At 41.9% G+C, this 23,320-nt stretch overlaps 1 pseudogene; it reads right to left on the bottom strand.

Annotated features, from left to right (window-relative positions):
* Positions 1-13,713: 13,713 nt before the first annotated feature.
* LOC147464642 (pentatricopeptide repeat-containing protein At1g19525-like) lies at positions 13,714-14,891 on the bottom strand (annotated as a pseudogene).
* Between the last annotated feature and the right edge of the window lie 8,429 nt (positions 14,892-23,320).

Raw genomic sequence — 23,320 nt, 5'->3', positions numbered from 1 at the left:
ATGTTTTCATTGTTTCCTAGCAAACCATGTTCTTTCCACTCCTTTCCTAGACTATGGACATGTTTGCAAGAACCTTGACTCAAGTTCTCACATTTTAGAAAAGAGACATATCCATATTCTGTTAGACTTGCAAAACTTGTACAGAAAACCTCCTTATGTGAAAACCTTTCCCTTTTTGTACCATCATAATCCCGCTCTACAATGGTACCTTGCCAAAACCCATTCTCTCTTGATGATCATAAAACTCTTTACTCAATCTGGGCAATGGGCTCTCTCGGAGACTGTCACGATTTCTTTCATGATGCACACAGACAGTGAGAAATTGAACAGCATGTTTTCCATCTTTACTTCTTATCCTAGCATAAGCAAAACCATCATCCATTAGCTTTGTTTCCATTCTAATCCCTACAATGTAGGGTTGTCCAAGGATGAGATCATAAGAAGATGTGTCATGTACAAAGAAATTCTGCTCTTCCTTTACATCTCCAATAGTCACTTTCACACTAGGACAAGCTGCATATAAGTCACCTAATGAATTATTTGCTACCTTAACCATCCAACCATGATCTGTGTCCATTGGTAATTTGCACTTGTTGAATAAGCTCTTTGACATTATGTTTATTTCTAAGCCATGGTCAATCAAGGCAACAAATGTCTCTGGTAGATCACCCACCTTGACCATTGTCTCTATCGTAGCTCCTTGCCCAATGTGTTAGAAGTTGGACACACCCCACGACATCTAACTACTCGGAGGACTATTGTTTTTGTAATTATTCATTCATTAAGGAAAACCGAATTTTTCACCTTGTAATTATTGGGACTTACAGAAGTTTCCAAATTGTATCCCAATTTTGATAGTTAGATTGAGTAGATGGTTGATTTTGGAACTTTAGGGTTTGAGACATTGTAAGGTATATATACCACTTTTTGACCTTAATGAAAAACCTTTTGTCATTTTAAAACGGGTTTGAAGTCTGTGCGTGAGCGTATTGTGTACGAGAGAGAGAGAGAGAGAGAGAGAGAGAGAGAGAGAGAGAGAGAGAGAGAGAGAGAGAGAGAGAGAGTGAGCTTCATCTTGACACTACGTGTGCTCCGATGGTCGGAATCGAGTGCGGAGAAGTGCAGCGTGTTGCCCCCGACTAGAGCTACGCGCCGATACCAACATTGCACGCGTACGGTCCGGCTTTGTGAGCTCCTTCTACGAGCTTCATCGGTTGTTTGGGTGAGCATACGTTGTCCGATTTTGCATTGCAGCATATCCACACGTTCACATTGAGTAGAACTACACATTAGGCACTTTAGATTTTGGAAATGAAGACCTGTAGATTTTGGCCAGACATCCTACGTGTTTCTGCACCGGGTGTTTTGGGTCGGGATTTTGGTTCATAGACCTTAGGGAGAGTGACCTATTGGTATTAGTAGGGTCTCATTCAAGTTCCATGGTGTTTCGAGATTGTTTGATGGGTGTTCGGCTCTAGAAAGCGTTGTAGGAAGTTTCCTCTCTTGCACTCTTGAAGGCTGTGACTTAGACAATTGGTAGAGACCTCTGTAGGAATTGGTTAGGAGTCAGTCGAGTGTAGGTTGACACCTTATGCTTGCTTCCACGCACCTGCGGGTCGAGCTTCGTCCTTAGCTGACGTTACATGTTAGGTGAGTTCTCGTTGTGCTGACGTCCGTCGCGGCGTATCCGTCCAACATTGGCGCCGCTGCCGGGGACGAAAACCTTAGGTAGGTGACCGAAACTAATCCTTGAGGATTGGGATTTTTGGCTTGCCAAGAGTCTTGCTTTACATTTAGATAGGATCAGAGGGTGGAGGACTCTCTAGGTCTTAGAGGGAGTCTAGGAAGCGTGTGTCTGGCCTAGATCCTTCGACTTAGGTAAACGAGGTTGACTTAAGTAGTAGTCGATTCCTAGAGTAGGAGTTGGAGTGGTAGAAGCGGTGAGAGGAGAGCTTGAGAGTCCGGAGAGGCCAAAAAGCAACCAAAAACACCATTATCACCATTTCACACGATAGGTAGGAGTAGAGTAAGTAGGACATCATGATTCAGGATCTAGAGCATTTCATGCATGTACACTTGCTTGGTAGAATCATTACAAGTTTGTAAAAGACGCAAAAGTGTGTTTGAAAGCCTAATTGAAGTCCAAAAGTTACTATGAGTGTTTTTTATAGATCTATGATAGATCTACAGAGCATTAGGAGCATTCCTGTCAGAAAAAACTTTAATTTTAAGCCAGGAGACATCCTACGCGTAGGATGTCTACAGGCCAATCTAGGAGGAATTTTGGGATTTTGAGTTGACCAGTGTGTTCAGGAGGGAGAGTTTACCCTAATTTCAATTGGAAAGTGGAAATTTGGCCATAGCTTGACAAGATAAGGCCAGATAGACTGAAATTGCTAGACTTCCTACCCAAATAGTAGCAAAACATTATTTTGAAACCAAAACCATAAGATGGCTGCATGAGCATGTCTTGCATGATATATTGAGTGACTGAAAGAGGTTTCACCTCATTTGGGTAAGAAAATTGGATTCAAAGCGGACTCAAGAACTTTTGACTGAAAAAGCAAAAACAGCTGAAATTTGGGACTTTTTGACATCCAAACCAAAATCTAAGCATACCACTACGTTACTGACATCAAGGGGAAGCTGTGGGAAAAATCTGGGGTCAAACAGGCCAAAAAGAAATCCTACGCGTAGGATGTCTTCTGAGTGATTTGGGACTCCAAACTGAATTCTGAGTATACCAAAGTGATCAGCAACTCAAGGGGAGCCTGGGCTTTGAGTTTGAAACCATTATGATGAAAAAGACATCCTACGCGTAGGATGTCTAATACAAGAAAATGAAGCCAGACTTTGACTTTGAGCATAGTAAGGTGTTAGATAGCCTAAGGCAAGCCTCCTAGTCAATTTTGGTCCAATTTGGAGTTGATTAAACTGATCAATACCATCAACAGGCTATCGGAACAAATTTCTGACTCATTGACCAGCTAATAGGTGTCCAAATCAAAAGGTAAAAGCAGTTGTAAGCTCAGCACAACAAGAGGGAACAACAGTGCAAAAATCCAGGCAAAACACAGCTGGAGACATCCTACGCGTAGGATGTCTATTGGGTATACTGCAAAGAAAATTTGACCTAGCATAGACAATGAGGTCCCATTTGGCTTAAGGGTTCCAGAACTTCTTTCAGAAGTGAATTTGGACCTTGTTTGCCCATTTGACGAAGCAAAAGACTGAATTCAGACTTTTTTGCGTAAATTGACCAACAACTGAGAGTAGTACAGTTTCAGATTAGCAAACCTAATTCAGAACATCAGCAGTGTATAAAATATAGTAGTGGTTGAGATTAACTCTCCATTTATACCAATCATTACTAAGATAACCTCTAGCAGATAAATAATTTGATTCGATTACCGAAATTAAAACGCTTGTGTACAGGTATATTCAGCCAGAGCAAGAAGTTGTGCAGAAACTGACCCATTGCCAGGTGAGTGGTTGAATTTGTGATAAATTGCATTGATAAGTTTGATGAATTTAAGATCGGGAAGATGCATTGTTAGAGACTAGAAAGTGGCAGGTGACCAAGGTAGCTTAGTGTCCATAGAAGAGAGTGTAACTCAGGCAAGGCTAGATCTGCTAGCACCGATTATTGAGGAAGGTAGTGATACTGACACTTCGTCAGACAAATCTTTCTTCATGATGGGTAGTCAACAGCCAGGAGGTTTCACCTATGATGGACCTATGCGAGGAGGAAGCACCTCCCAAAATCCTTTGAATGATTCCAGGCTCATGGTGATCTTCTTGGAGGGAACAAACTCGAGAGGAGGCCTAATCTATTGAGACTATCGAGGCCGCAAGTGCATTTGTATCGAAGAGAGGCCAACTCAAAGATTGGAGATAATCCGAGTGTATGATGATGGAGATAGATTCCGAGACGAAAAGGGGTCAACAACCAAGACCAACCAGCAAACCAACCATCATTGCAGGCATGGCTTCGACAGAGTGCAACAATGGAACCAGACCAAAACCGAGATGGTTATCAAGCTGCACGAGGGCTTAGGGATTTGCAAGAACCACCACTCTATTCAAGGTATCAGGCAGAGAGTAAGCCAAAGACTCAACGGTCAACAGAGCCTGGAGGACCACCCATGGAACGAGTTCGAAGAGAAGAACCACCTCCAGCAAGAACCGTTAGAAATTATGGCTTAGGAGCACCATTGGGAGAGGAACCAGCCTATTACAAAAGGCCTGATGAGGTGTATCGACTACGACGGGGATCCAATGATGAGGTTTGTGGACCGTTGAAGAATTAGACCTTCTCAAGTGCAAAAATGGGTAAACAAGAAATACACAAGAAGCAGAGACCCAAGAGATCATGTAGCAGCCTTTGTGCGTGTAATTAGAGCCAAAGAGGTGTTAGATTTTCCCACCCAATTTGTAGGGTTTGGACTAAACCTAGAGGATGATGCTGCCACTTGGTTTGACTCTGTAGAGCGTAGAGACTTTGAGTCAATGGAGGAAGTGTTTGACGAGTTTATCGAGGAATTCTTTCAAAGAGGAATAGCTCATAATACTGTCTCACAGATCCATAAATTCAAACAAAAAGATGGAGAATCTGTACGAAAGGCAGTCCTAAGACTAAAAAGATATGTTAAGTTCTGCCCTGTTGAAGAACTGCCAACTCAGTCCAGACTTATGCTGATATTCATCCAAGGAATAAGGAATGCAAATCTCCAGAAAGACTTACATATGAAGAGGAGCACGACGTTGAATGAGTTGACCAAGGAGGCTCTGTACCTTGTGGACAATTGTGCGGTCTACAAAGAAGGGGAGTTCAAGGACCTTGATGACGATTCTTCTTCACAGCAAAGTGGAAGCAGGTCTTCTAAGATAGCACCGAAAGGAGAAGTAGAGGTAAACCAGGAGCAGCTCGTAGATGAAGTGCTAAAAAAGATCAACTTGTACACCAAACCCCAGGCTAAACAGCCCAAGTGGTGTGCTATTGAACAAAAATGGACAAACCATGGGACCGAGGAATGTTATTATAACAAGGGATATGTGAGAGAGAGACCTTACACTCCCCAAGCTCCAGTAGCTTCCCCTCAAGTTCCATTGATGCCTAGATATCAAGCAGGCAACTTACTAGGACCTGTAGGTGTAGAAAGACCACAACCGGTGTTGGGACAACAACCACCCCTACCAAGATTACCACCAGTGTGCCTATGCATGCATATTATGAAGATCCCAATGGATATGTGGCAAACCCTGTCTATTATCCACCAGAAGAACCCTCGACACCAGAACCATGGAGCATGATAGGGAATCAAGGACCACCAACTGCTGCACAAGCCGCGGGAGAAGGAAGATATAGCCTAGATGAACGAACACTGATGTTCATAGCCAATGGAGGCATGGGTGGACAGAGACATGCTTACCAACAAAGAGGAGCTCAAGGAGCACCTCAACAACCCAAGGGACCCTGCTACAAGTGTGGAGGAGACCATTGGTTGAGAGACTGCCCTCATGATGAAATCATTAGAGTCAATGCGTATTGCCCAGAATGCGGAATTACTCATTTGATTCCCGATTGCCCTAAAAACCCGAGCAAAGGAGCAAAAACCACCTTGAACATGTTAGAAACAGTACCTTCCAGTGGAGGATCGGAAAATGAAACAATCATACCTATTCAGGCGGTAACACGGGCCCAAGCCCAAAGAAGAACGAATGCACCCATAGTTGAAGAACCAAAAACCGATGCCCAAAGTTCAGAAACGAAAAATCAGAGAAGCACTTGGAAAGCTAGAAAAGCGCGTAGGAAAGCCAGGAAAGAACGAGAGCAAATAGCCCTATCTGAGGAGTTGAAACATACCAAGGACAGATTGGAGCGGTTAGAGGATTTAGCTAGCTTAAGCTCACACACCACAGCAGCCGTAGCACCCAAGGAAATAGCAGAGGCCAAAAGTGCAGGATTAGAAGGATCTATACTGGCAGACAAGGTAAACGAGCTGTTGGATGCGCTTCTAAAAGCTTATGAAGCTCGACTTAAAAAGAACCAAACCCAGGAGCAAAGGTGGATGACTTATCCATATGCAGAAATAGAAAAGCAGATTTTGGATATGTGTAGAAAGATGATCGAGACGGCTCAATCATTGATGGAAGACCCGCTGGGTAAACCGGCAAATTGTCAAGAAGCACCAGCTCCAACCCCTATCCAACCAACATTAGGGAAACATGAGGAAACAAAGGAAAGACTCACTAATGACTATGAGTCTAGAGGAGAGCCTATCATAGTGCCAAATACCACCGATGGGGCAAGTGACGGGTTCCAGCCTAAAATATTGCCAGAAATGGGTAAGGACTATAACGGTCTAAATGAATTGTGGAAGCAAATCCGTGACGCCAACGAGGCTAATAGGATGAGTAACCACATGACTAGCACGAGAAAAGAAAAGAGTGTGATCTTACCTCCTATTGAAGAATTTGAGGCAAGATCTCAGATGAACTTGGAGATACATTCACAAGGGGGAGATCAAGGATCAATTAGTTCGGGGCACAGCCAACCAGACTCTTTGAGAACTTTACCCTCTTACCTGGGAGAGTACGAAGCTAAGTCGGAAGTGAGAGCAATCCCATCTCAAATACTTTCTTCTAACAAGGTGATGGATTTGCAAGGATTGATTGAGTTGTTATGCACTTCGGTGGCATGCACAATCACGTTAGCAGAACTCCTAAGGTTACGGCCAAACATGTGGACCACATTCGGAAAATGCCCAGAAAAATTTGGAGTGAAAGAACCCACCTTGAAGCTACAAGAAGGGATCAGAGAGTTGGACAGGCCTCAACTAAACACTAGGCCAGTACCATTGAATAAGGTTGGAGAATATTGCGAGGGAGAAGACGGAAACACCACACTACCGATAGAATTCCAAGGAGTAGTTTCCAAGGCTATTCTTGACAGTGGACCGGGGGTTGCAATCGCCACCAAGGAAATCTGGAAAAAATGGGGAAAACCAGCTTTGAGGGCTACCAGAATGAAACTGCAATTGGCAGATGGGTTCATGGAGAAGCCTTTAGGACTCTTAGAAAAAGTGATTGTCACTTCTTGCGGAATCGAGTATGAGCATACATTTGCAATAGTTGATTTCGACAAAAAGAACAATTATGATATCATCTTGGGACGACCATTCATGCGACAACTGAAGATGGTCCAAGATTGGGGTTATGACCACATATACCTCAGACATGGAGAAACGACAACTAAAATACACCTGAAAGACCATAGTTACAAAGATGTCAACCAAACACTGGTGGAAGAGTTTGATTCAGCTACAGTAGCAGGATCAGAACTACCAGGATGGTTAGGGCAACCAAAAGAGATATGGATCTGTGGAGCTTCACATTGTGGAAGCTTAAGAAGAGAGGAATGCGTCTTAGAAAGAGCAATTGAGGACAAGGAGTATATTCCAGAACCTTTCCCTGAAGATGCCTTGGAACCTCTAGAATGGGAACACATACTGGCAACATTGGATGTTTGTGCCATTACCGACAGTCCAACAACAAAATTTTGCAATAAGGATGGCTATGATGTGTTACCCTATTACATGGTAAGCGTTGTACCAGAAAAGGAGACGGTAGAACCACCAAAACAAGAAGGGTTTTACAACTTCTCTGAACAATTGGAAGTAAATGATGACGCAGATAATAAGTGTTCAAACACCTCAAGTGAGCGTGGAAACGAATCCGAGAATATCAAATTTTATGATTTTGCTAATCAACACCCTAGACGCCAAGAACGCTATAGGAGGAAACGAGCAGGAAACAAAGCGAGAGAGAACCTGATGCCCAAGATAAAAGGTAAAACTCACTATTTGATGCTTGTACAAGCAGAGGATTGTGTAAAAGATCAAATATCAAAAAAATTCTCAAAAATCAAATAGAACGAACGTGAGAGGAAATAAAATAGGTACGAAAAGCTAAAACCGAAACAAAATCACAAAAATCTGAAAAATCAAAAAAAGAAATAACAAAGGACCAAGAGTGGACCAAACTGGAGCGTAAACAGAAATACCAAGAACTGAAATGGTCTTTGAGAGAGATATGGACTACGGAAGAAGATAGTGATGGTAAAGGGGAGTCAGAAAAGGGAAACATGAATGTACCATCACACTATCGAAAATTTACTATCCAGGACGGAAAAATCATCATGACACCACCAGTCAGGGAAAGAACCAACCAAGAATCTTACGATGGGCCTAAAAATGCAAAAAAGATAGACCTCGCGGAACCAGGTGAAAAGCCTCAGCCAGTCAATATAGCTAACGATTTAGAGCTTGAGGAGGAATCACAACTAACACAACTTCTCAAGAAGTATAAAGATGTGTTCGCTTGGTCCTTTAAAGACCTCAAAGGAGTTGATCGATTGATATGCCAACATACAATTTCTTTGAAATCGGATGCAAAACCTAGCAAACAACGTCCTTATACATATAATGACACATTTGCTAAACGAATCAAAGAAGAGATTGATAAACTGATGGAAGTTGAATTCATCTATGAGATCGAACATACAGATTGGGTGTCACCAATTGTGGTAGTTCCCAAAAAGAATGGAAAACTGCGCGTGTGTGTAAACCTCAAGGAGGTGAATGCAGAAACCATAAGGGATAATTATCCCTTGCCAATTACAGAACATGTACTGGAGCGAGTGGCCGGGAAACGGGCTTATTCCTTTCTGGATGGGTTTTCAGGATACAACCAACTGGCAATAGCAACGGAGGATCAACACAAAACAGTGTTTGCCATAGAATGGGGGATTTATGCGTATCGAGTTATGCCATTTGGTTTAACTAATGCACAAGCCACTTTCTAAAGGTTAATGACTCATGCATTCAAGGAATACCTAAGAATATTCATAGAAATTTACATGGATGACCTGTGTGTACACTCTCTTCTACGAGAGGAACATATGGATCATTTGCAAAAGGTCTTTGAAAAGTGCAGGACATATCAAATCTGTCTTAACCCGGAAAAGTGTGTATTTATGGTTAAGCAAGGATGAATCTTAGGATACATTGTCTCAAGAAATGGCATAACCACAGACCTAGACAAAGTCAAAGTCATTGTAGACCTACCCAGGCCTACTAATGCGAAACAAGTGCAATCCTTCATGGGGCACTGCGGATATTATCAAAGATTCATATACATGTATGCGGTTATCGCACAACCTCTGTATCGTTTGCTAGTCAATTTTGAGTGGACCAAGAAGTGTGAAACTTCATTCCAAAAGCTGAAAGAAAACCTTATATCAGCACCTGTACTAAAGGCACCAGATTGGGAAAAGATATTCCATGTGCACATTGATGCTTCAGCATATGCCATTAGAAGTAGCTTGCAGATCCCCACTAACTCACCCTGACAAACTTCACGTCGGGTTCACCAAAAAGTGTGTTAAAGAGTTGGCGGTCTCAGACCCAAGACCTCACACACCTTCGAAGACGGTGAGAGCTAGCCGGGGGTATGAGAGTAGATTGAGAGGAACAAGGAGTATTCTTACGAGAAAGATGTACATCTCCTCACATAATCACTCATATTAGCATAGCTTCGCTTAGTAATTAGCATGGTAGAGGAGATGAGAATGCATTGAAGCTTGGCTCTTGGTTGGATTTGCATCACAAATCCAAGAGTTGTTGATGTAGGCCTCCCTTCTCACAAGCTTGGAGTAGGTGATAAGCTTTCCATTAAAGCTTGAGAAGAGAGACAGAGAGAGATAGAGTCGTATTTGCTTCACACATGAGATTGTGTGAGTGTGTGTGTGATAATGCCTTGCAAAAATCAGCCCCCTCTCTCTCTTGGTTGACCCCCTTGCTAATTACTCATGCTAGCATCCTATTGGACCTCCCTAGGCTTAGCCAATGACAATTAAGCATCACAAGTGATAAGCCTTCTGACATGTGTCCCCCTTTCCCCTTTTGTGAGAGCTTTAGGTAATTATTTAATCCAAGTAAACTCTCATTGGACCCCTTTGCCTCCTAGCCAATAGGAATCAGGCAAGCCATTGGGCTGTTGAATGCTCATTGGACCCCTTGGGAGACTATCCAATTGTCTTCTAGAGAGCTTAATTCCCATTGTTTCTTTTATTAAGTGTTTTTAAATTAATTAAGCTAGATTTATTCTAGCCTACTTCTCATTGGTCCACCTCCAAGGCCATCCAATAGGATTTGAGTACACCTTGTGGGCATCTAGGCTAGGGAGCTGACATGTGTCCCTCATTCCCTTTGTGTAAAGGGAGCTTGTGTGTGTGTGTGTGTGTGTGTGTGTGTGTGTGTGTGTGTGTGATCTTCTCTCTCATCCCCTACTTGGAAGGCTTGCCCCCTCCTATGTAGGGATGGATGAAGACTTTTGGGGCACACACAAAGCATCGAATTTCCCTAATGTTTGACCTTTGGACACAACCTTTGAATTTTGGAACCTTAGCATTTTGGAAGTCTTAATGGGCTGAACCTTAGGGTCTTTTAAGCCCATTGTTGCACATAACTCTTTTGCACATGGCCCCCATTTTGGATCCCTATTTTCCCTCCTTTGGATCCCTACTGTGGCCGGTCTGCTAACTTAACCAATATTCTAGCTTTTTCTCCCTTGGCACTTCCCCATATTAAATAATTAGTTTAACATGAGAAAATCATTTAGGAGAATTAGATATTGATTATTATGACACTTTATTTTATTTTTGTACCCAAACATTGTATTAGATCCACCAAGATTGTATCGGTTTGATCTAATAGGCCATTTTGGCCTTTAAAGACGTTTAATATAAAATTTCATTTCATCTCTCTCTCTCTCTCTCTCTCTCTCTCTCTCTCTCTCTCTCTCTCTCTCTCTCCAAGGCAACGCAGGGCAGTGCAAGGAAAGTGTGAGCAGAGTAGAGCAGACGCGATCAGGGCAGGGCAGGGAAGGCGCGAGCAGAGCAGAGGAGGCAGAGCAAGACATCCTACACGTAGGTGATCGTACATCCTACGCATAGTTGAGAAGACATCCTACGTTAGGGGGTTTTTTCTTTTGAGATGAAGCACCCTTGGCATGAAAAAGTCCACAAAGAAACAATAAAAGCACCTTTTTTAGTGGCATAACCCTCTTTGCCAAAAGCAGCCTTCAAACCACCCATTTCATTTCTGAGTCCTCTAACGTTTGCATGAGGCATCAACCTACAAAGAGGGATAGAATGACACTCATGATAGCTAATTAAACAATTGTAATTGATTCAAAATATCTTGTCCTTTGTTCAGGTAGATCTCTGCTTCATTATTGTCATCTTGACCAACCTCAGGCCTTACCATAAAAGGCACAATTGCAAGGGCTTGTTCCTAAGGAACAAGCTCAGCTGGAACAAAATCACCACACTAAGTGACACCTTCTGGATTAGGTTGACTTTCTCCATCTTCACCCAAATCCTCTGTATCTTTAAAACTTATCTCCACCTCATTACTAACTTCACCCAAAATTTGACTACCTATTGGAATATCCTTCTTTTTTGAGACTCTTGGTCACTTCATTTGCTTAGATGAACAATATGGACTCACAAGACTGCAAACACCACAAAGCAATCTTTAGATCACAACACTAGAAGCAATCGAATGACTATCATGCTGTCTCCCATCCTAAAAAGATTTAAATTTGGTAGCCAAAAGAATTAAAATAACTAGTTAACATTTAAAAACTACAATCTTGGGGAGGGCATGTCGTCGTGCCCTCACTCAAGGATGAAATAGGGAAAGAGAAATTCAAGTCACTGGAAGGACACCTCAACGTTTCCTCTGAGAAATTTCGATATTTTCCTTTCCATATTTCATCATTGGATAAGGGCACGTGATGTGCCCTCCCTGAGATTAGACTTCCAATTGTAAATTTATTTTTTGGAGGAGGGCATGTCGGCATGCCCTCCCTGAGATTGCTGCAAATTTATTGCTTGGAAGAGGGCACGTCAACGTGCCTTCCCTGAGATTGCAATTAGACTTGCTGAAATTCAAGATCGCAATCATGCCTCTCTCTTTTGAACGGTGAGATTCTACTCATTAAATTCTCATGTCATATTAATGGCTCACAAACATCAGCAACAAGGTTGCATTGTACCTTTTCTAGGCGCATAATACTTTCATCACCGTTTACGTTCACGCCATCAACCTCTGAATGTAATGAAGCATGTGGGCATATGGCATTGTTATCAACACCATGTGATTTGTCATGTAGGCAACAATTTGGATTTTGCCCCTAATACTTGTATGTCTGTCAACAAAATCAATTTTGGTACAACACCAATAAAACTTATGCTTAACAACCCCCTCGCAGGGCTGCCCCTCACACCTAGGGGAGGTGGGGGGCGGGGCTGGCAATGGCGAAGAAACTAGGATTTTTTACTGCACACACACACACACACACACACACACACACACACACACACACACAGATCAATTATCATCCACGAAGGTGAGATATGACCTATGGGACCGGAAACAAAACATTAGAGAGAGGTCTTCAAAGCGAGGGGGTTGTGAGATACATCTCAATTAAGGACTGGGTGTCCATTAAGGGGAAAATAAAAGGAAGATAAGTTGAATAAAACCTATGGAGAGGAACCCCCCCCCCCCCCCCCCCCCCCCCCCCCCCCCCCCCCCCCCCCCCCCCCCCCCAAAAGAACGAAGTGCCACACAGAAAAAGACAAACTTGAACAAAGATGATGCATTGTGTGCAACTAGCAAGGCTAGCACTCAACTGCAAAGTGCGAAAATCATTATGAGAGAATGTGTTTGCATATTGCACATACTCAAAATAAACATGTAATCCCACCTACCAAATTTGACATTTACTTTCAAATTAAACATTTGAAGGTGAGACAACCTCTTAAATGGTGGAAAATTAAATCTAAAAACCTTCAAATATACTCAATATGACTCTTATTTGTAGGTTTTCCAAGTTTTGAAAAACAAGGGTGTGCGTTCGGGCACATGCACGCATCAAAACGAGCAAATACCTATAAGAGACGACCTCTAAAACTGTGGAAAATAAATTTAAAAACGTTCAAATATACTAAATATGACTCTTATTTGTAGGTTTTCCAAGTTTTAGAAAACACGAGTGTGTGTGCACGCGCTTGCCCCATGGGCTGTGAATCAAAGAAGGCATTGGGCAAGCGAGATAAAAAAGAACAAAGACCTATAATTAGTTAAAGACGGCGTGTGACTCTGCTACTCTTAAGCCAATACAAGGCTTAGCATTTGTTCAACCGGTAGTGACACAAGCGAGAGAGAGAGAGAGAGAGAGAGAGAGAGGGGGGGGGGGGGGGGGGGGGGGGGGGGCAAAACCAAAAATAATGGTATGACAATGACTGCCATAAACATTTCAATAAAAGAACCACATGTTTGCTATCTGACAATCTGGCATGAATCAGGCTTCTCTCTACCCGACTCTTAGCTGATTTCCATGATCACAACTACCTACAACTGTAACCAAGTGATATAAGCATTTCAAACAGAAACGTTGTCCAATCTTTAATAAATATGTGGAATCAATGCACCAACATTTGTTTGCAGATCTCATATATGCACTTTGATTGAAGATATACCTTGCTACTCAAGAAAAGGTTCGAAATAGAGCCCCACTCTGTCATAGCAACAATAAAGACTTCAAAGAAGCTGACATGAAATTCAGAGTGGTGATTATTCCTCATAGAGTTTCAGGTGCCTCCTCCGCATGCTTACTCACACCCGCAGGAAAACTTTTGTTTTCTATCCCTAAGTTTTGTGTTGCTCCTTTTGAAGGCTTGCTAACACCTGCAAGAAAGTTGTCTGCTTGAATTCCTAATAAAGCTCTTTTAACCTCATCAAATGGGGTGAGACCTTGGGCAATCATCCGATCTCGCATGGACTAAGCCTCCTCATGATCGTTGCCATCCAACAATGAAACAATCATTAGCTCATAAGTTGAAACATCAATCTCAACCTCCTCAGCGAGAAGAGCCTTCACCTTATCAACAGAAGTTTCTCTAGCATACACTGAAAAAAGACTAGCGTAAGGTTTGCAATCCAAAACATCGCCTTTCTCTTTGAGGTTCTATCACGATTTTTTGCCTCCTGAACCAAGCCCAGCTTTCCAAACCATCCAATTAGCGTCATCAGAGTCTCCACCCCGGGCCTTATAGCCATGCTTTCTAGATTTAGCAGCACATCTACCGCCCTTTGAAACTAATTTTTTTTCTCGAAGGCAACAATTAGCATGTTAACTGACTCATCTAGAGGAGAAAATCCTGAATTCATCATATCTTCAATTTTCAGGACAGCAGATGGTAGCAAATTTGAGTGAATATAAGCATCATAAGAGTTGAGTAGATATCAGGACTCATTTGTGGCCTTAAGAAGGCATCCTCATTCATAATTGAAAACATTTTCAAGGCCTCTGCAGCTTTATCTTGTTTCCCATAGCCATTAAGAACCATAAGGTAAGTATCAACAAATCCATGTAGCTTTTCCTCCTCCATTTCTGCTAGCAATGTTTCTCCCTCTTCAGGATTTCCAGTTTCACAGTGAAACTCAATCATCTTATCGAATGCACCAAGATCAGGCATGTAACCCCATTGAACGTATTCCATCAAACGTCTCTCTAGCTTTATCAAGCCTCTTCAGTTTGCAGTTCATATCAAGCAACAAAGTGCATGCTACAAAATCAGGGGAAAAGCCCTTATCCAAAGTACTCATCAACTTGTCTACATCATCATAGCGTTCTAAGTTCATGTATTTTACTAGAATTCTTTGCAAATCCTGGCTCAGCTGGAACAAAATCACCACATTGAGTGACACCTTCTTCACCCAAATCCTCTGTATCTTTAAAACTTGTCTCCACCTCATTACTAACTTCACCCAAAATTTGACTACCTATTGGAATATCCTTCTTTTTTGAGACTATTGGTGGCTTCATTTGCTTAGATGAACAATATGGACTCACAGGACTGCAAACACCACAAAGCAATCTTTAGATCACAACACTACAAGCAATTGAATGACTATCATGATGTCTCCCATCCTAAAAAGATTTAAGTTTGGTAGCCAAAATAATTAAAATAACTAATTAACATTGGAAAATTACAATCTTAGGGAGGGCATGTCGACGTGCCCTCACTCAAGGATGAAATAGGGAAAGAGAAATTCAAGTCATTGGAAAGGACACCTCAACGTTTCCTCTAAGAAATTTTGATATTTTCCTTTCCATATTTCATCATTGGATGAGGGCACGTCGACATGCCCTCCCTGAGATTGGTATTTCCAATTGTAAATTTATTGTTTGGAGGAGGGCATGTCGGCATGCCCTTCCTGAGACTGTTGCAAATTTATTGCTTGGAAGAGAGCACATCAACGTGCCTTCCCTGAGATTGCAATTAGCCTTGCTGAAATTCAAGATCGCAATCGGGCCTCTCTCTTTTGAATGGTGAGATTCTGCTCATTAAATTCTCACTTCATATTAATGGCTCACAAACATCAGCAACAAGGTTGCATGGTACCTCTGCTAGTCATATATTATTGTCATCACCATTTACGCTCACACCATCAACCTCTGAATGTAATGAAGCATGTGGGCATATGGCATTGTTATCAACACCATGTGATTTTGTCATGTGGGCAACAATTTGGATTTTCCCCTGATACTTGTATGTTTGTCAATAGAATCAATGTTGGTACAACACCAATAACACACACACACACACACACACACACACACACACACACACACACACACACACACACACACACAGATGGTCTGCTAGAAAAATAGGTCACTTTAGTGTCTCAGGAAACTTGAGTGTCCAATTATAGAACTAGTGTTAACCACATCGTATGCAACATTTTATCTTTTATGTAGCATTTGAAAATTTTGCTTGAGTGAAGAGTTATGGTTAAAATATACGTTGTTGCCTTTTGCACTCAAGGCAACTTTTTGAACCCCAAGCTCCTTGGAGAGCCATTATACGCATTCATCTGATAGAAAAATCTACTAATACTTGATAAATGTATTTAGATCACCATTATCATTCATGAGTGTGAGTTATGAATTACTTTTTATGTATAGGTTAAGAGGAGTACCATATAGAGTTGTAGGTTTGATGTGAGGTTCATATATGTTCTATGCGCTATTTCAAGGTTCTCATGTCCATAAACTTATGTGTTGATGTATGTTTAGCCAACACAAGCTGTATGGATAGTTTTGCACAAAATGGCTTTCTTTTCACATCATGATTGATCGTATGAGTCCCGCACGGGTGAAATGACATGGTAAGGTGATAATATATTTTGTACAGCTAAGCTTGATTCATTTTGGTATGCTATCAATCACTCCCTCTTTTATGTCATGTATGCATCCAAAAATAGGAAAACTTTGTTTTGCACTTAAGTGTGAATAGTATACTATATGATATCAATCACTCCCTCTTTTATATCATGTGTGCATCCAATAATAGGAAAAGCTATTTTGCACTCAAATGTGAAGTCATACTATACAATTGGTCAAAGTGATGGGGGTATTTTGTATAATTATTAAGGTTATGTGATGATATTAAATGATGCATGAAACCTCAAATATAGCTATGGATATCCCACCTACATGTGTGTATTGCTTTCCATCCTTCTATGTCAAAAACTAGCTCTATGTGCAAGGACAGTGATGTGTGGTTGTGGTGCATCACTTGTATATGGTTAAATTGTCATAAAATCTAATATCTACCTATTCCAAAAGACTTTCTCATATTGAACTGATCATTTAATATGGGAGAGATAAATAGAAAACAAGAGGTAGAATATAGACATATGCTTACAGATCTATCTCAAGAAGGGGCCCATGGTAAAAGGGTTCAAATAAGAGATGGTCTATCAAAGAGACAGGCTACTAATGGAGCTTAGAATACCTTAGGGTTAGCTTCATTAAATACCTCCAAAGGTTAGTGTTAAAAGTCCTTGACCTAAGTTAGGGTTGAGCTTGAGGTGGGAACCCAGCCTAAGCTCGAGATGCTTGAGGTGCTTGATTAAGGTGCTTGAGGTGCTTGGACATGCTTGCTTGCTATGCTTGTGGGAACACCCCCTAGTTCAAGGGCTTAGTCATGCTTGATGACTAAGGTGCTTGCTCATGCAAAGTCAAAAATATCCCTACAAGAGCGGGGCGAGCCCTTTTCCTAGGGGGTAGAGATAGAACACAGGACACACACACACACACACACACACACACACACACACACACACACACACACACACACACACACACACACACACACACACACACACACACAAGGTGAGACCAAGCCTAGAGAGGCACCAAGGACACATGTCAAGCCCCTACCCATGTTACCTTCATGAGGTGCTTGACTCCTATTGGCCAGGCTTAAAAGGGGTCCAATGATAAATTACCACATTTATTTAATTTCTTTTGCATTTATCAAGTCCTCTCTCTCAAAGTGGAAAGGGGGACACTTGTCCCAAGACTACCCTTGTTGCTTGATATGCACTAAGGCTGTGATTGGCCAAGCTTGAGGAGGAGGTCCAATCAAATGCCTAGGAGTGCTAAAAGAGGGGGTCGACCAAGGAAGCATGGGCCTAGATTGCAGGATATACTCACCCACACACACTCTCATTGTGTACATTGCAAGTGCAAGAGCTTCATCTCCTTCTCTAAGCTCCTTGAGAAGTGTGAGCCTAGACTAAGCTTCTTGGCTATGGAGTGCAAATCCAACCAAGACACATGCTTCAAAGCTTGAGCTTGCCATCTTCTTCATCTTCATCATTATTAAGCTATTAAGCTATGCTAAAGAAGAGTGATGATAATTAAGGGAATAGTTCTTTCTCGTATACTACTTCTTCTTCCTCTTCCCTATCCTCATTCTCCGCTAGCTCTCTCCACCTTCGAAGTTGTTTGAGGTCTTGGGACTGAGGGTTGGTCCAGTTAATGCTTTCTTCAAAGGTTATGCTATGTTAGTGGTGCATGAAGCTTTCCATCTTCATTTCATCACTTAGGTTGAAAAGAACACAAAGATTGTATTGTACCAAGTCTCCTTTAATGGGAGAACCTATAATACAAATGCCTATTGGAGGGGGGGACCGGCTCCACATAAATCCGGTCCTCAATTGTTGTCATGTTCTCTAATTCTCTCTCTCTTGTAGAAGTATTGTTCATGCCTAGTTAATTAACTGTTATGTTTATGTTGCTATCACTAATGACGTTCACCCATTATGCTCTCAAGTAATTTCATCAAATAATTTCTCTTAATTCCGCTACTCTACAAGCTATTAAGCCATTTCTATTACATTGATATCAGAGAATTTGTTTTATCTTTTCTTGCTTAAGAAGAGAGGTCCTTAAGTAGCCTATAAATGGTTGGTTTTGTTAATTATATTAGGGTAAGTGGGACTGGGATTTAATACCGGTTTTGTTGCAGCCCACTATGTGGGGTATAGTGCACACCTCGAGAGCTTAGGATTTAATAATGGAGTCTTTTAAGAGTTGCCTACGGCTTTACCATTATTGAGCCATAAGAAGTCTGAAAGGAGCTATCCTCCAACAACGCTGCTATGTTAGACCCACTCCACTACTCTCTATAATTAACCGAATTCGAGCCGTGGGTATAGATACTTAAGAGCCAAAATTTTCAAAGGCTAAGAGGAGTAGCAACTGAAGTTTTGAATTGCCAAAAAGTACATTAAGCAAACATATAAGTTTAATTAACATGGTTGACAATAATCAAGAGAGTAGAATGAACATTGATAGCTTTGATTTTGCACATGAAGGTGTTAATGATAATGCCCCCATGTTTGTTAACTACCTTGTTACTAGGTTGCAGCAAGCCATGGGTAACCCTACCTTGCAAGCCGAAGTTACCCAACAACTTCGTGCTTATGGGATAACCCTTCCTCTTCAACAGGAGAGAGAGCTTAGGAGGCCTCTTGATGAGACTCCCAAAAGAAGACTCTCTCCCATTCGAGAGGAGGAATCCAAGGAACGAGAAAGCACTGAATCCCTAAGTTCATCTGAAGATGTGGCTCCAAGAAGACGGTGGTCTAGCAATCGCCAACACCTACCAAGAGGAAATCTTCAAACCATAGTCCGTCTCCTTGGCACTCCAAATGGGAAGAGAGGAAACCAAGGAAGAAAAGGGCAAGGAAGAGGTCACCCTCTTCTCCTTCTTCTTCACCTTTCTCCTCTTCTGATGAAAGTTATGGTTATTCTCCTAGAGAATACAAGAGGGGAGGACATCGCAAATCTTACCTTGCCTGGCAAAGGTCACAAAAGCTAAAGAAGTTCAAGGAGGGAGGAAAGAGTATCTCTTTCTTCACCTATGATGGCACCTTTGGTGCTACCGACAAAGTGTTGGCCTTCATCCAGCAATTTGATGCAGCTTTTGGAGACGAGGGCTTCCACAGAGTCCTCCAAGCTACACCATGTAGCTATGCACTTGCAAAAATTAGCTCGTCAATGGTGGGCTAGCCTTCATGGCAATGGTGAAGCTTCAAAGACATGGAAAACTCGACGAGTTTCCATCATGAAGCAATTTCTTGCAAGCGATGCAAAGGACAAAGTGCTGACTGAATGGCGTAGCCTAAAGCTCCTCTCTCATGAGTCTATTCACAAATATGTAGACAAGTTTTGGGATGTACATCTCAAGGCTACTGTCTTTCAAAAGATAGACTTTGCAGAGCAAAAGCAACAATTCTGTGATGGACTACCTGAAGAGATGGCCGAATATGTCAACTCCCAACGGCCCGGTTCTATCACCGAAGTAATCCACCATACCATGGTTTCTTTGCGCATTAATTTCCAACAAGGGGCTAGATGTAATGTCAAGCCCATGGAAAATAAAGAGCGAAATGAAGCAAGAGGGAAGAGCAATGCTCAAGGCTCTTCCCAAGGCAACTCCAACAACAACAACAACAACAATCGGTCCAAGGAGAAGGGAGTGTATAAAGGTAAAAACAAACTCTCTCCTAAAGAGCTTGAAGCTTTTCGCAAGGACCACAAATGCTTTAAGTGTGGCGAGCAAGGACATACCTAGCAAAATGAAGCAAGAGGGAAGAGCAATGCTCAAGGCTCTTCCCAAGGCAACTCCAACAACAACAACAACAACAACAATCGGTCCAAGGAGAAGGGAGTGTATAAAGGTAAAAACAAACTCTCTCCTAAAGAGCCTGAAGCTTTTCGCAAGGACCACAAATGCTTTAAGTGTGGCGAGCAAGGACATACCTACCGTTCTTGCCCCAAAAGAAATACTCCTGATGGGACTCCTAGAGCTTCCGCCATCGAAGCTCTAAAAGAGGATGTTCATTGCAAAGGAATAGCTCCCTCCTATGCATGGGGAAAGATAAGATAGAATGATGCCTTCATCTTGTTTGACCTTGGCTCTATTCACAACTTCATATCAACGGAGTTGGCCACCAAGTTGGGCATTCAAGCTTTTGAGATAGGAGATATTGTAACGGCCGACACAGCTTTCAAGGGACAACAAGCCTCTTACCATGATAGCATACCAAAATGAATCAAGCTTAGCTCTACAAAATATATTATCACCTTTCCATTTTTTTTCTTTCTTCCTTTTGTTCTCCCTTCTGTGTGTGGACTATCGTGCCCTAAACCATCTCACTATCAAAAACAAATTCCCCGTCCCTCGGGTAGATGATCTATTTGATAAACTACAAGGCTCTACCTACTTCAGTAGGATTGACCTTAAAAGTGGCTATCATCAAATAAGGATAGTGAATGAAGATATCCTAAAGATCGCGTTTCGTACAACGTTCGGTCTTTATGAAGATCTAGTCATGCCTTTTGGCTTGACCAACGCACCAGCCACGTTTAATCATCTAATGGAGAAGATCTTTAGACCTTATCGTAAATTCACTGGAGTGTTCTTTGATGATATTATCATCTACTCCAAGTCTTTGGAGGAACATAAGCAACATCTCCAAGTGATTTTTCAAGCACTAAGGGAGAATAAGCTTTTTCTCAATCAAAAGAAAAACAAATTTTTCCTCCAAGAGATTCAGTACTTAGGTCATATTATCTCTCAAGATGGTATCCGAATGGATCCATCAAAGTTAGAGGTAATAAAAGCATGGCCTAATCCAAGGAATCTACATGAGATAAGAAGATTTATAGGTATGTGTGCATATTATAGACTCTTCATAGCAAGATTCTCTCAAATGGCAGGACCACTACATGACTTAACAAAGAAGAACGCTAAGTATTCATGGATTGCTAAGGAGCAAAATGCTTTTGACAAGCTCAAAGAGACAATGCCTATCTATTTTTTTTTAATGGTTCTTACAGGAAAGCACATGGTGAAGCTTCAGGAGGTGTTGTAATTTATGATCCTCAAGGTGCTTTGGTAATTAAAAGGAGTATAAAGCTTAGGGCACAAAGCAACAATGAAGCTGAGTATGCTACTTTGGAGAAGGGACTCAACCATTGCCTTGAGCTTGGCATCCATCGTGTAAGGGTAAGAGGTGATGCTCTTTTGGTGGTCAATTAAGAGAGGAAGAACAAGCATTGTATGCAAAGGAACATAGGTGTTTCATTGCCACGTAGTAGGTCACATGAAAAGGGAGTGTCCTAAGAAGGAATCTAACAAGGAAACCTCGGTCCTCTACTGCGTCGACTTTTGATGCTACCCCTCAAGTGAATGCTATGAGTGTGGGAGAGCAAGAAGCTAAGCAGGAGGGGATTTTTGAAGAGGATGAACTCAAAAAATGTTATGGAGATGTAAATGGTCAAAGGGTCATTGTGTTGTTTGATTCTAGAAGTTCTCATGATGTCATAAGTGAATCTCTTGTGAAACGTGCGCGTCTTCAAACTTCTCCTATTCTCACCCTCCTGGTGCAGGGGTTCTCTAAATGCATGAATGCTTTGATTTTTCAAGAATGTGATGATGTCAGGTTGATCATTCAACAAACCCAATTTACTCGTCGTTTTGTAGTCTATAAACTTGTAGGATGTGACATTATTTTGGGCATTAAATCGTTTTGCATGTTCAAGCCCATTATCGATTGGGAGAAGCTCATGTTTCTCATCAAAGATAATGTGTTGCAGCCATTCCTCGTTCGAGGCGAGAGCAGTATTCCCTCTCTCCCTCTCATCTCGCACGTCCAGGCAAATAGGGAACTACGTCAAAGAGCCCAAGAGGCGGTCATCTATGTCAAGCCCACATCAAGGAACTCGGGTATTCCTAAGAGGCATAGTGAAGGGTTTGTCAAAGTCAATTCTGTGTTTTCCCAGGATCACCATTCCCCTACACACCATCCCCATCGACCTATGGACATTGTCTCCGACCAATTGCATGACGAGGAATATGGAGGTAAATTTTTTTCTCAATCGGATAAAGAGAAGCCAAAACCAAGTGATGTCTTGTTTAGAAGGCTTCACCCTCCCAAGGTATGGTCTTTTGGGTTACCAGTTCTCTTTGTTCGTAAGAAATGAAACTCATTTCAGTTTTGTGTGGATTTCAGGGTTCTCAAGACACGGATGGTCAAATTCTAGAAGTCGAGACCTCACATGGCCATTCCTTTGGAGCGTCTACAAGAGGCACAACGCGTTTCCAAAGCGGACCTGTCAAGTTGCAACCACAAGGGTGGCCTTTCAAGGAGCAATCCAACAGAAGAACCACCAGAGATTGTTGTCACCAAGTCAAAGTGTTTTTGAATGCTTCCCATTCAACTTGGCAATAAGAAGGAAGCGCAACAACATTTCCTCAAATTCAAGGATCGAGGGACACATGCAGATGCTTGGGTGGATGAGGACTTGCTCATCCACTATCCATATTTGCTAACCTCATACAAGGAGTCCATGCAGATCGATACCCGTACCTCACCTTAAGCATAAGGGGATGTCACGTGCACATGGATCTGTGTGCCACGTGGACATGCTTCATTGACTTCCATAGCCAATTTTCCTTCTTCCTAGATAGAAGTGTCTAGAATCCTAGGAGGATTAGTACCGGCAATTTTGTGAGCCTGTTCACTGGACCTACATGTCTGAACAAGTCCATTAGATTAGGTTTTTTAGTTTTGGAACCCTCTTGCTTAAATGGTTTGTATACGCGTTTTGACAGGTGTTATTACACTACGATGGGAATCTTCCATGACGTACATCTAGTTTTAGGTTAGAGGAATCCAACGAGCCATTCCCCGCGTCGATCGAATTCCCAGGTGGGCGGGTGTGCAACAAGTGCACCTAATCTAGAACCCCCCGACCCAATTTTAATAAATCAATTTATTGATTTATTTGTTGGAAAAGTTGGTGGACAACTCTTTTG

The sequence above is a fragment of the Adiantum capillus-veneris genome, chromosome 1, assembly GCF_014529385.1.
Source record: "Adiantum capillus-veneris isolate H3 chromosome 1, ASM1452938v2, whole genome shotgun sequence".
Taxonomy (NCBI): domain Eukaryota; kingdom Viridiplantae; phylum Streptophyta; class Polypodiopsida; order Polypodiales; family Pteridaceae; genus Adiantum; species Adiantum capillus-veneris.
The sequence above is the reverse complement of the archived record's forward strand: the minus strand, read 5'-3'. Positions and strand labels throughout refer to the sequence as shown.